General features: G+C 39.8%; 1 protein-coding gene across 1 annotated transcript in view; it reads left to right on the top strand.

Moving 5' to 3' along the window:
• Positions 1-3,309: 3,309 nt before the first annotated feature.
• Positions 3,310-10,787, top strand: part of LOC129810774 (G-protein-signaling modulator 2-like) — a 32,283-nt gene continuing 24,805 nt past the window's right edge. Inside the window, exon 1 of the mRNA XM_055861645.1 lies at positions 3,310-3,427. The gene's annotated coding sequence lies outside the window, so the exon portion shown is untranslated. The remainder of the gene's footprint in view (positions 3,428-10,787) is intronic.

The raw sequence follows: 10,787 nt of genomic DNA, 5'->3' as shown, positions 1-10,787 counted from the left end.
TGGCCTGCTTTTGGCCTGTCTCCTGTGGTATGCAGTGCTAGTGCGCCCCCTATTGACCTTTGGTTAGAGGAGGTGTGATAGTGTGGGGTGCTTTGCTGGTGACACTGTCAGTGATTTATTTATAATCACTACCTTGTCACAACACAACTGATTGGCATACGCATTAAGAAGGAAAGAAATGCCACAAATTAACTTTTAACAAGGCACACCTGTTAATTGAAATGCATTCCAGGTGACTACCTCGTGAAGCTGGTTGAGAGAATGCCAAGAGTGCAAAGCTGTCATCAAGACAAAGGGTTGCTACTTTGAAGAATCTAAAATATATTTTGGTTTAACACTTTTTTGGTTACTACATTATTCCATACGTGTTATTTCATAGTTTTGATGTCTTCACTATTATTCTACAATGTTGAAAATAGTAAAAATAAAGAAAACCCCTTGAATTAGTAGGTGGGTACAAACTTTCGACTGGTACTGTATATAATAATCATCTTATGGAAGTAACTTGGAGTCACGAGATGTTGTGTGGTCCTCCCAGTAGTCAGGGAAGCATGCAGTTTAGGATACTGAACCCAAACCGGCTGCGAGCGTGAAACATCGTGCATACATTTATTTTGTCCCCCTACACCAAACGCTATCACGACACGCAAGTTAAAATATCAAACAAACTCTGAACCAATGACATTAATTTGGGGACAGGTCGAAAAGCACTAAACATTTATGGCAATTTAGCTAGTTAGCTTGCACTTGCTAGCTAATTTGTCCTATTTAGCTAGCTTGCTGTTGCTAGCTAATATGTCCTGGGATATAAACATTAGGTTATTTTACCTGAAATGCACAAGGTCCTCTACTCCGACAATTAATCCACACATAAAAACGGTCAACCGAATCATTTCTAGTCATCTCTCCTCCTTCCAGGCTTTTTCATCATTTAATTTATATGGTGATTGACATCTAAACTTTCATAGTTTTACCACGACAACCGGGAACAGTTAGTCTTGCAATCACCCACGTAGGTATAACCAATGAGGAGATGGCACATGGGTACCTGCTTCTATAAACCAATGAGGAGATGGGAGAGGCAGGACTTGCAGCACGATTTGCAGCACGATCTGCATCAGAAATAGGAATGATTTCTATTTTAGCTCTTGGCAACGCAGACTCTCCTCGTTGACGCGCGAGCAGTATGGGTGCAATAATTGAATAACATAAATTCCTACATTTAGTAGTCAGGGTGTAGGCTACAGATGGGAAATGGGAATGGGAAATGACTGACAACACAGCTCTTAGCTCCCTCTGTAGATGCCTACTGGAGAACTTTTATTTGTATTGCTTTTAAATTTTTAAAATCGTATTAACACTTTGTTCTAGCTAGCTATTTGTGTGGGTAGCTATCAAGTAAACACAATGATATAGTAACTTGTTGACTTAACTCTAGAATGCCTACTTCAAGTGTTTTAGTACTAGTCTGTAATCTCAGGATTTAACCTATGCCTTTTGTGATGAACTATGCCTCTTTGTGATGAACCTAAGTCATGAACTTCACATGATGGTTGAAGTGCAAAGTGATGAGCGTGATGCTCCCTTCCAATAAATATCGATGGTCTTACTCTGGTGACATGACCATCGACGCTTGGCTGACGTTTGACAAATAAAAATAATCTTGCTCTTTTAACCATAATAGTCTATATGTGATACATTGTAACTTTATAGCCTGCCTGCGCTCTAGCCAACATCGCGATCGCACATGCAGATACTAGAGTGGGCACACACACTCGCTATATTGGGCAACCATTTTTTGGAGAAAACCATCAGTAGAGTTGAAAATGCGATGGAAACCCATTTAACTTGTATTTTTTATTCGGTACATGGGAATTTAACTGCACATGGTATTTTTTAAGTGCCTTATGTCATCAAGCACATCCTTTAATCTGAAACAAGTCAATTCGATGAAAAAACGTCACTGGGAAAATGCGCATTGGCTATTGATTTTGTGCGGATTTTAGAATATTCGCATGAAAATATGTCGCTAATTGGATGGAAACCTTGCTTGTGGAGAGGAAACGTCCAAAGTCCGCGACCATATATGTTATGGTAACACGTGGGCCAGCAGGGAGCACTTCCCTATGCCAGCATTTATTTTTTAATAAATAGATCAGACGAGATTGAACAACATGAATTGAGATATAAAGCAATGCATTAAGTGGTCTTGCATGTTATTACTTCCATTCACCTAATACAGAGGCATCTGAATCAGATTGAATTTCTTACTCAAATAGCCTACTGAACACACCCGACTAGAGTGGGCTACAGACCTCCAAGTCTACTGTTAGTAGTAGTAGTCTAATGCCACCTTTGTTTCAAAGTAACCTTGAAAACAGCAACTGTAGAATAAAAGTTACAATGTATCATGTTGAAATGTATGAGGTATATTGAAATGTAATTGGTCATGGATGCAGTAGCTAGGTTTCCATCCAATTTGAAACGGAATTTCATGCGAATATTCTAAAATCGGCATAAAACAATATGCGCATTTCCCCACCAGAGATGTTTCCATCAAACAGATTTTGTGGATAAAATGCTGTGCGTGATGACATAGTGCACACAAAATAACATTTGCTGTTAAATTCCCCTGTACCGAATGGAAAATGCAAGTTAAAAGGTGCCCATTGCATTTTAAACTCTATTGATGGTTTTGTCACAAAAACGGTTGCATTATGTAGCAAATGTGTCCACTCTGGTCTTGGCACGTGCGCACTACCCAACAGCTCGCAGACTACCTCCATTATGATAATATTATGGATAAGAGCAATATTAGGCCTATTTGTATTTTGTCAAACGGCTGCCAAGCATCGACAATTATGTCACCAGAATAAGACACTCGATATTATCATAACTCATTTCATCTGTAGCATAATAATCTGCATGCTTTCACGAGTCGTAGTGGGAGGATCACCACAACATATCATCGCGTGACTCAAAGTTTACTGATGGTTATTATCTTTGCACATAAAGGCGTTTCGACCGCCATTTGTCGCATAATGAATTTTACCGACACGAAAAGATCGCACCATGTCGAACGAACAAATTGTCTGTCGACATTTCTAAAAGTGTCCCGGTTACTTAACGTTTCCATCATCCCAGTCGTTACTTTTAATGTGTCAGGTAATTCATCCGCATGAAAACGTATGACGGAAACATGGTTAGTGTAAAAATTAGGCGTGGTTTAGCTTCAAAATCTCTATAACGCCATTGGCCAATGTATTTTGGGGGGGGGGGGGGAGGGGGAGATAAATAAGGAGGGAGGATTTCTTTTTACTATAGCAAGGTCTTTGCTAAAAATCTACTTGAAAACAATATATAGCATTCTGCTGTTTGGTTTCTAAAGTCTAAACCTCTTTGAACGGTGAATCTGAATACACTTAAGGTAAGTTTGTTTAGTCTACTATGTGCCAGATGACTCCACGTATGACAACTTTTGCCTGTTAACTTTGGGGCACATAAATATATATTCACGGAAACGTAGACGAAATACATGAATATGTAGACTACTAACAATTTGTTTTTGTATTGTCTTTCGAATGTTGTAGTCTACTGCCCTGGGCCCGTTTTCCGATAGCGATGGAACTTAAGAGTGTTTTAATAGTCCATGAGCCAGGGGGATCGGTCGACGATGTCTCATAATTATTTTTTTGAAGGTTTATGTCCCTAAAGTTGGGAGATGTGTGATAGCAGTGCAGAAATGAGAACTTTCTCTGTGTTATCACTCTTTCTTTAATCCCCCCATCCCATATATTTTCCCCTATGTCAAACAATGTCAGTATACAAGATATTGCTCAATTATACCCTTTAATCAGGTGTCATTGGAACACTTACATTCAAAGCTATCCATCAGACACATTTTCAGAATGTTCAGGTAAACAGAACTTTGACTTATAGGGTACATATCAGAATTACCTGTATAAATGGCTTTAAAAAGAAAACCCTGATATGTTTTAAGCGTTGTTTGACAAGTTCTGAAATGTTGTGTATTCTAAATCACTATGAATATTTTCAGATATTTTTGGGCATACTACAATTATATTTCATACAGGTATGGTAATGCAAAATTCTCCAATAAGACCCCATTGAGTTGTTTGGGTGAATTCTGTGAAAGCCCTGCATCTACAAATATTTCTAAAAACCAGTTCTAGCAGTGTGTGCGCAATTTGGTGCCTCTATTACCAAATGTACAATCCCAAAACATAGCTGCCCCATTACATGGCATTCTATGCCTAAGCTTCCAACATTCTAATGTCCATCATCCATTTTGTATGATATGTTACGAATTCCACTAGCGTTAGCTAGCTGTTCCCATAGACTTCCAGTCATTGAGCCAAAAAAAGTCAGCCTCAGGAGAAATATATACAGTGCCTTCAGAAAGTATTCATACATACCCCTTGACTTATTCCACATTTGTCCGTGTCATAGCCTGAATTCAAAATGTATTATATTGTAAAAAGTTTCTCACCCATCTACATACAATACCCCATAATGACAAAGTGAAAACATGTTTTTAGAAATTGTTGCAAATGTATTAAATGGAATGCAGAAATATATGATTTACATAAATTCACACCCCTGAGTTAATGCCTTGTAGAAGCACCTTTGGCAGCGCTTACAGCTGTGAGTCTGTTTTGTGTAAGTCTCTAAGACTTATTATTCTTTTCAAAATTCTACAAGCTCTGTCAAATTGGTTGTTGATCATTGCTAGACAACCATTTTCAGGTCTTGCCATAGACTTAAGTAGATTTAAAGCTGCAACATGTAGTGGCTTCGGAAAGTATTCAGACCCCTTTACCTTTTCCACTTTGTTAAGTTACAGCCTTATTCTAAAATGGATTAAATCGTTTCCCCCCTCATTCATCTACACACAATAACCCATAATGACAAAGCAAAAACATGTTTAGAAATCTTAGCAAAAATAAATATACTGAAATATGACATTTACATAAGTATTCAGACCCTTTACTCAGTACTTTATTGAAGCACCTTTGACAGCGATTACAGCCTTGAGTCTTCTTGAGTATGACACTACAAGTTTGGCACACCTGTATTTGGTGATTTTCTCCCATTGTTCTCTGCAGATCCCCTCAAGAGCTGTCAGGTTGGATGGGGAGTGTTGCTGCACAGCTATTTTCAGGTCTCTCCAGAGATGTTCGATCGGGTTCAAGTCCGGGCTCTGGCTGGGGCACTCAAGGACATTCAGAGACTTGTCCCAAAGCCACTCCTGCATTGTCTTGGCTGTGTGCTTAGGTTCGTTGTCTTGTTGGAAGGTGAACCTTCGCCCCAGTCTGAGGTCCTGAGCTCTCTGGGGCAGGTTTTCATCAAGGATCTCTGTACTTTGCTTCGTTCATCTTTGCCTTGATCCTGACTAGTCTCCCAGTCCCTGTCACTGAAAAGCATCCCCACAGCATGATGCGGCCACCATCATGCTTCACCGTACACTCTAAAAAGCAAAGGTCCCTGGAGTATCATTTAAGGGTTCATCAAATTGAATATGTGGGGGAAACCCTATAAGTTCTTTGAATAACCATTTAATAGATCCTCGAAGAACCTTTTGGTGTTCATTTTTGAACTACCCCCCTCCCCTATTATTAATAATAATCATAACAAATACACAATATTTTAGTTCAGTGTTTTATTATGATTTTAGTGGCAAAGCAGAATAAAAAAGTCTTAAATGAGGTAAACTCCCAGCAGAGCCCCAGGTCCAATGGATATATCTTCTGGCGGGTTGATATTCTCCTTATCCATAGCCAGAATGATTTTGCAGTGTATGGTGAGCGAACAGGTTTCCTGTTATATTCAGAGGTGTAGAGAGTGTGAGTCTGAATCTAAAAATAGTAAATACAAATGATTAACAAAACATGCCCACAACAGAATTAATACCTTGGTTTTTGTGTTGAATGTTTCGATAATGGTTTTCATACACATACCTTGTCCATAATGTAGAGGCCTATGGGATTTTCATTGAAGAGGTAAGGGAGGATGGTACATGTAATCTGCGTAACATACCAATACCAATTGACATACCTGTGTATGTCTTCTCGTCTGTATACCTACAGCTATCCTTCAACATATTCTCATAGCCTACATATTCTTACCTCTTTGTTGATTTGATATCCATTGAATTGTGTCCATTTTCTGTTTTAGAAAGATTGGCAGAATTATGAAAAGCTATGGTATCATCATAAAACAATATCAATTTAGATCATACAAGGGACAAACCTTACCTGAAATTGAAGAGATCTTTACATTTTTCATTAAGTGCTTGCACCTTCTGTCCTTTCAAATCCAAATGTTTCAGTTGGGCAGTTCAGTTCCTGCTAGAACCCCCACAAACTAATGAAGTTCCTCGATGAACCCCACCTCCTATGGAGGGGCCATTTTAATGCCAAGAACCCTAAGGTTATTCGAAGAACTTTGAGGATCTTAGAAGAACCCTTGTTGAACCCCTACTTTTTTTGAGTATTGGGATGGTGCCAGGTTTCCTCCAGAGGCGACGTATGGCATTCAGGCCAAAGAGTTAAATCTTGTTTCTCACTGTTTGAGAGTCTTTAGGTGCCTTTTGGCAAACTCCAAGCGGGCTGTCATGTGCCTTTTACTGAGGAGTGACTTCCGTCTGGTCACTCTAACATAAAGGTCTAATTGGTGTAGTGCTGCAAAGATTGTTGTCCTTCTAGAAGGTTCTCCCATCTTCACAGAGTAACTCCAGAGCTCTGTCAAAGTGACCATCGGGTTCTTGGCTACCTCCCTGACAAAGACCCTTTCCCCCCCGATTGCTCAGTTTGGCCATGCGGCCAGCTCTAGGAAGAGTCTTGGTAGATCCAAATTTCTGCCATTTAGAATGATGGAGGCCACTGAATTATTGGGGACCTTCAATGCGCAGATATTTTTTTGTACCCTTGCCCAGATCTGTGCCTCGACACAATCCTGTCTCGGAGCTCTACGGACAATTCCTTCAACCTCATGGCCTGGTTTTGCTCTGACATGCTGTCAACTGTAGGACCTTAAATAGACCGGCGTGTGCCTTTCCAAATCATGTCCAATCATTTGAATTTACCACAGGTGGACTCCAATCAAGTTGTAGAAACATCTCAAGGATGATCAATGGAAACAGGATGCACCTGAGCTCAATTTTGAGTCTCATAGCAAAGGGTCTGAATACTTACAGTACCAGTCAAAAGTTTGGATACACCTACTCATTCCAGGATTTTTCTTTATTTTTACATTGTAGAATAATAGCGAACAAATCAAAATATATTTGAGATTATTCAAAGTAGCCACCTTTTGCCTTGATGACAGCTTTGCACACTCTTGACATTCCCTCAACCAGCTTCACCTGGAATGCTTTTCCAACAGTCATGCAGGAGTTCCCACACATGCTGAGCAATTGTTGGCTGCTTTTCCTTCACTCTGCAGTCCAACTCATCCCAAACCTTCTCAATTGGGTTGTGTTCAGGGGATTGTGGAGGGCAGGTCATCTGATGCAGCACTCCATCACTCTCCTTCTTGGTCAAATAGCCCTTACACAGCCTGGAGGTGTGTTTGGTCATTGTCCTGTTGAAAAACAAATGGTAGTCCCACTAAGCGCAAACCAGATGGGATGGTGTTACGCTGCAGAATGCTGTGGTTGCCATGCTGATTAAGTGTGCCTTGAATTCTAAATAAATCACCGACAGTGTCACCAGCAAAGCATCCCCACACCTCCTCCTCCATGCTACACATGCAGAGATCATCTGTTCACCTGCTCTGCGTCTCACAAAAACACTGCGATTTGAACCAAAAATCTCAAATCTGGACTCATCAGACCAAAGGACAGATTTCCACCTGTCTAATGTTAATTGCTCGTGTTTCTTGGCCTGAGCAAGTCTCTTCTTATTATTGGTGTCCTTTAGTGGTGGTTTCTTTGCAGCAAATCGACCATGAAGGCCTGATTCACGCAGTCTCCTCTGAACAGTTGATGTTGAGATGTATCTGTTACTTGAACTCTGTGAAGCATTTATTTGGGCTGCAATTTCTGAGGCTAACTCTAATGTAACTCTAATGAACTTATCCTCTGCAGCAGAGGTAACCCTGCATCTTTCTTTCCAGTGGCAGTCCTAATGAGAGCCAGTTTCATCATAACGCTTGATGGTTTTGCTACTGCACGTGAAGAAACTTTCAAAGTTCTTGAAATATTCTGTATTGACTGACCTTCATGTCTTAAAGTAATGAGGGATTGTAATTTCTTTTTGCTTATTTGAGCTGTTCTTGTCATAATATGGACTTGTTATTTTACCAAATAGGGTTATCTTCTGTATACCACGCCTACCTTGTCACAACACAAGTGATTAGCTTAAACACATTAAGAAGGAAAGAAATTCCACAAAAGAACTTTCAACAAGGCACACCTGTTAATTGAAATGCATTCCAGGTGACTACCTCATGAAGCTGGTTGAGAGAATGCCAAGAGGTTGCAAAGCTGTCATCAAGGCAAAGGTTGGCTACTTTGAGGAATCTCAAATCTCACTTTTTTGGTTACTACGTGATTCCATATGTGTTATTTCATATTATTGTACAATATAGTAAAAATAAAGAAAAACCCTTGAATGAGTAGATGTGTCCAAACATGTGACCGGTATTGTGTGTGTGTGTATATATATATGTATGTATGTATGTATGTATGTATGTATGTATGTATGTATGTATGTATGTATATATATATATATATATATATATATATATATATATATATATATGTATGTATATATATATATATATATATATATCTGTTCTTAGAGCTCAATTTCGAGTCTCAATACTTTCTGAATTTACTGTGTGTGTGTGTGTATTTATACACACACACACACAGTGCATTCAGAAATAATTCATACCCCTTCCCCTTTTCCACATTTTATTACGTTATAGCCTTATTCTGAAATGTATTACATTATACATTTTTCATCAATCTACACACAATACCACATAATGACAAAGCGAAAACATTTTTTTAAATGTTTGAAAATGTATTAAAAATGAAAAACTAAAAAGTATTCAGACCCTTTGCTAAAAAAACTAAAAATTCAGACCCTTTGCTATGAGACTCGAAATTGAGCTCTAAGAACACAGTGGCCTCCATCATTCTTAAAAGGAAGAAATTTAGTACCACCAAGACTCTTCCTAAAGTTGGCCGCCCGGCCAAACTGAGCAATCGGGGGAGAAGGGCCTTAGTCAGGGAGGTGACGGAGAATGCGATGGTCACTCTGACAGTGCACCAGAGTTCCTCTGTGGAGATTCCTTTATGGTAGAGTGGCCAGACGGAAGCCACTCCTCAGTAAAAGGCACATGACAGCCCACTTGGAGTTTGCCAAAAGGCACCTAAAGACTCTCAGACCATCAGCAACAAGATTCTCTGGTCTGATGAAACCAAGATTGAACTCTGGCCTGGATGCCAAGCGTCACGTCTGGAGGAAACCTGTCACCATCACTACGGTGAAGGATGGTGGTGGCACATCAGGCTGTGGGGATGTTTTTCGGCGGCAGAGACTGGGAGACTAGTCAGGATCGAGGCAAAGATGAGAGTAGTACAGAGAGATCCTTGATGAAAACCTGATCCGGAGCGCTCAGGACCTCAATGGAGCGAAGGTTCGCCTTCTATCACGACAACGACCCGAAGCACACAGCCAAGACAACGCAGGAGTGGCTTCGGGACAAGTCTCTGAATGTCCTTGAGTGGCCCAGACAGAGCCCGGACTTGAACCCGATCGAACATCTCTGGAGAGACGTGAAAATAGCTGTGCAGCAACGCTCCCCATCCAACCTGACAGCACTTGAGATGATCTGCAGAGAAGAATGGGAGAAACTCCCCAAATGCAGGTGTTCCAAACTTGTAGCGTCATACCCAAGAAGACTTGAGGCTGTAATCGCTGCCAAAGGTGCTTCAACACTTTACTGAGTAAAGAGTCTGAATATTTATGTAAATGTATTATCAGTTTTTTATTTTAAATACATTTGCAAAAATGTATAAAAACCTATTTTTTGTTCGTCATTATGGGGTATTGTGTGTAAATTGATGAGGGGGAAAAAACTATTTCATACATTTTAGAATAAGGCTGTAATGTTACAAAATGTGGAAAAGTCAAATGTCTGAATACTTTCCGAAGGCACTGTATATATTTTTTTTTTGCAGCACTGCCAAATGAATATAGGGGAAACACTGAATACTAACACTAACAAAAAATAGCATACTACCAAGTGGACCAACCAGCAAAATGTAAACAAGGGAGCAAATGTATCCCGTAATAGGTCCTAAGAATATCATAAAGGTTAAAACCGTTGTACTAATCTCTAAGGTAGGTCATATTCTTCAAAATCAAGGGGTTTATTTCATTAGGTTGAAATACTGTGTTAGTCTCACCTCTTGGTGTTTTAGAAAAATTAAGTCTGAATAATAGGACAGGATATTTGGCAAATAGGTGAATAAGAACTTCGGTGAGATTTTCTTCATTCATCATCATTTGGGTGAGTCTCTTTTTACTCATCTCAATTAAAGTGTGTTAGCTCTCTTACCTTCTGTCCACTTCCTGACTCCAGCATGGTGAGCTTGTTGCAGCATGTTCATGATGTTATTGTATTTCAAAGCCTCAAAAGTGAAACCACATTTTCTAACAGGTCCTGACATATTGCTGGCTGGCTCTGAGATCACCTATTCTAGCGCTTTTCTCCGCTGTGCTGCTTTTCTCCGCTGTGCTTCTCTTTTTTCC

Source organism: Salvelinus fontinalis, chromosome 14 (genome assembly GCF_029448725.1).
Source record: "Salvelinus fontinalis isolate EN_2023a chromosome 14, ASM2944872v1, whole genome shotgun sequence".
NCBI lineage: Eukaryota > Metazoa > Chordata > Actinopteri > Salmoniformes > Salmonidae > Salvelinus > Salvelinus fontinalis.
This window is presented reverse-complemented; position numbering and strand designations above follow the sequence as displayed.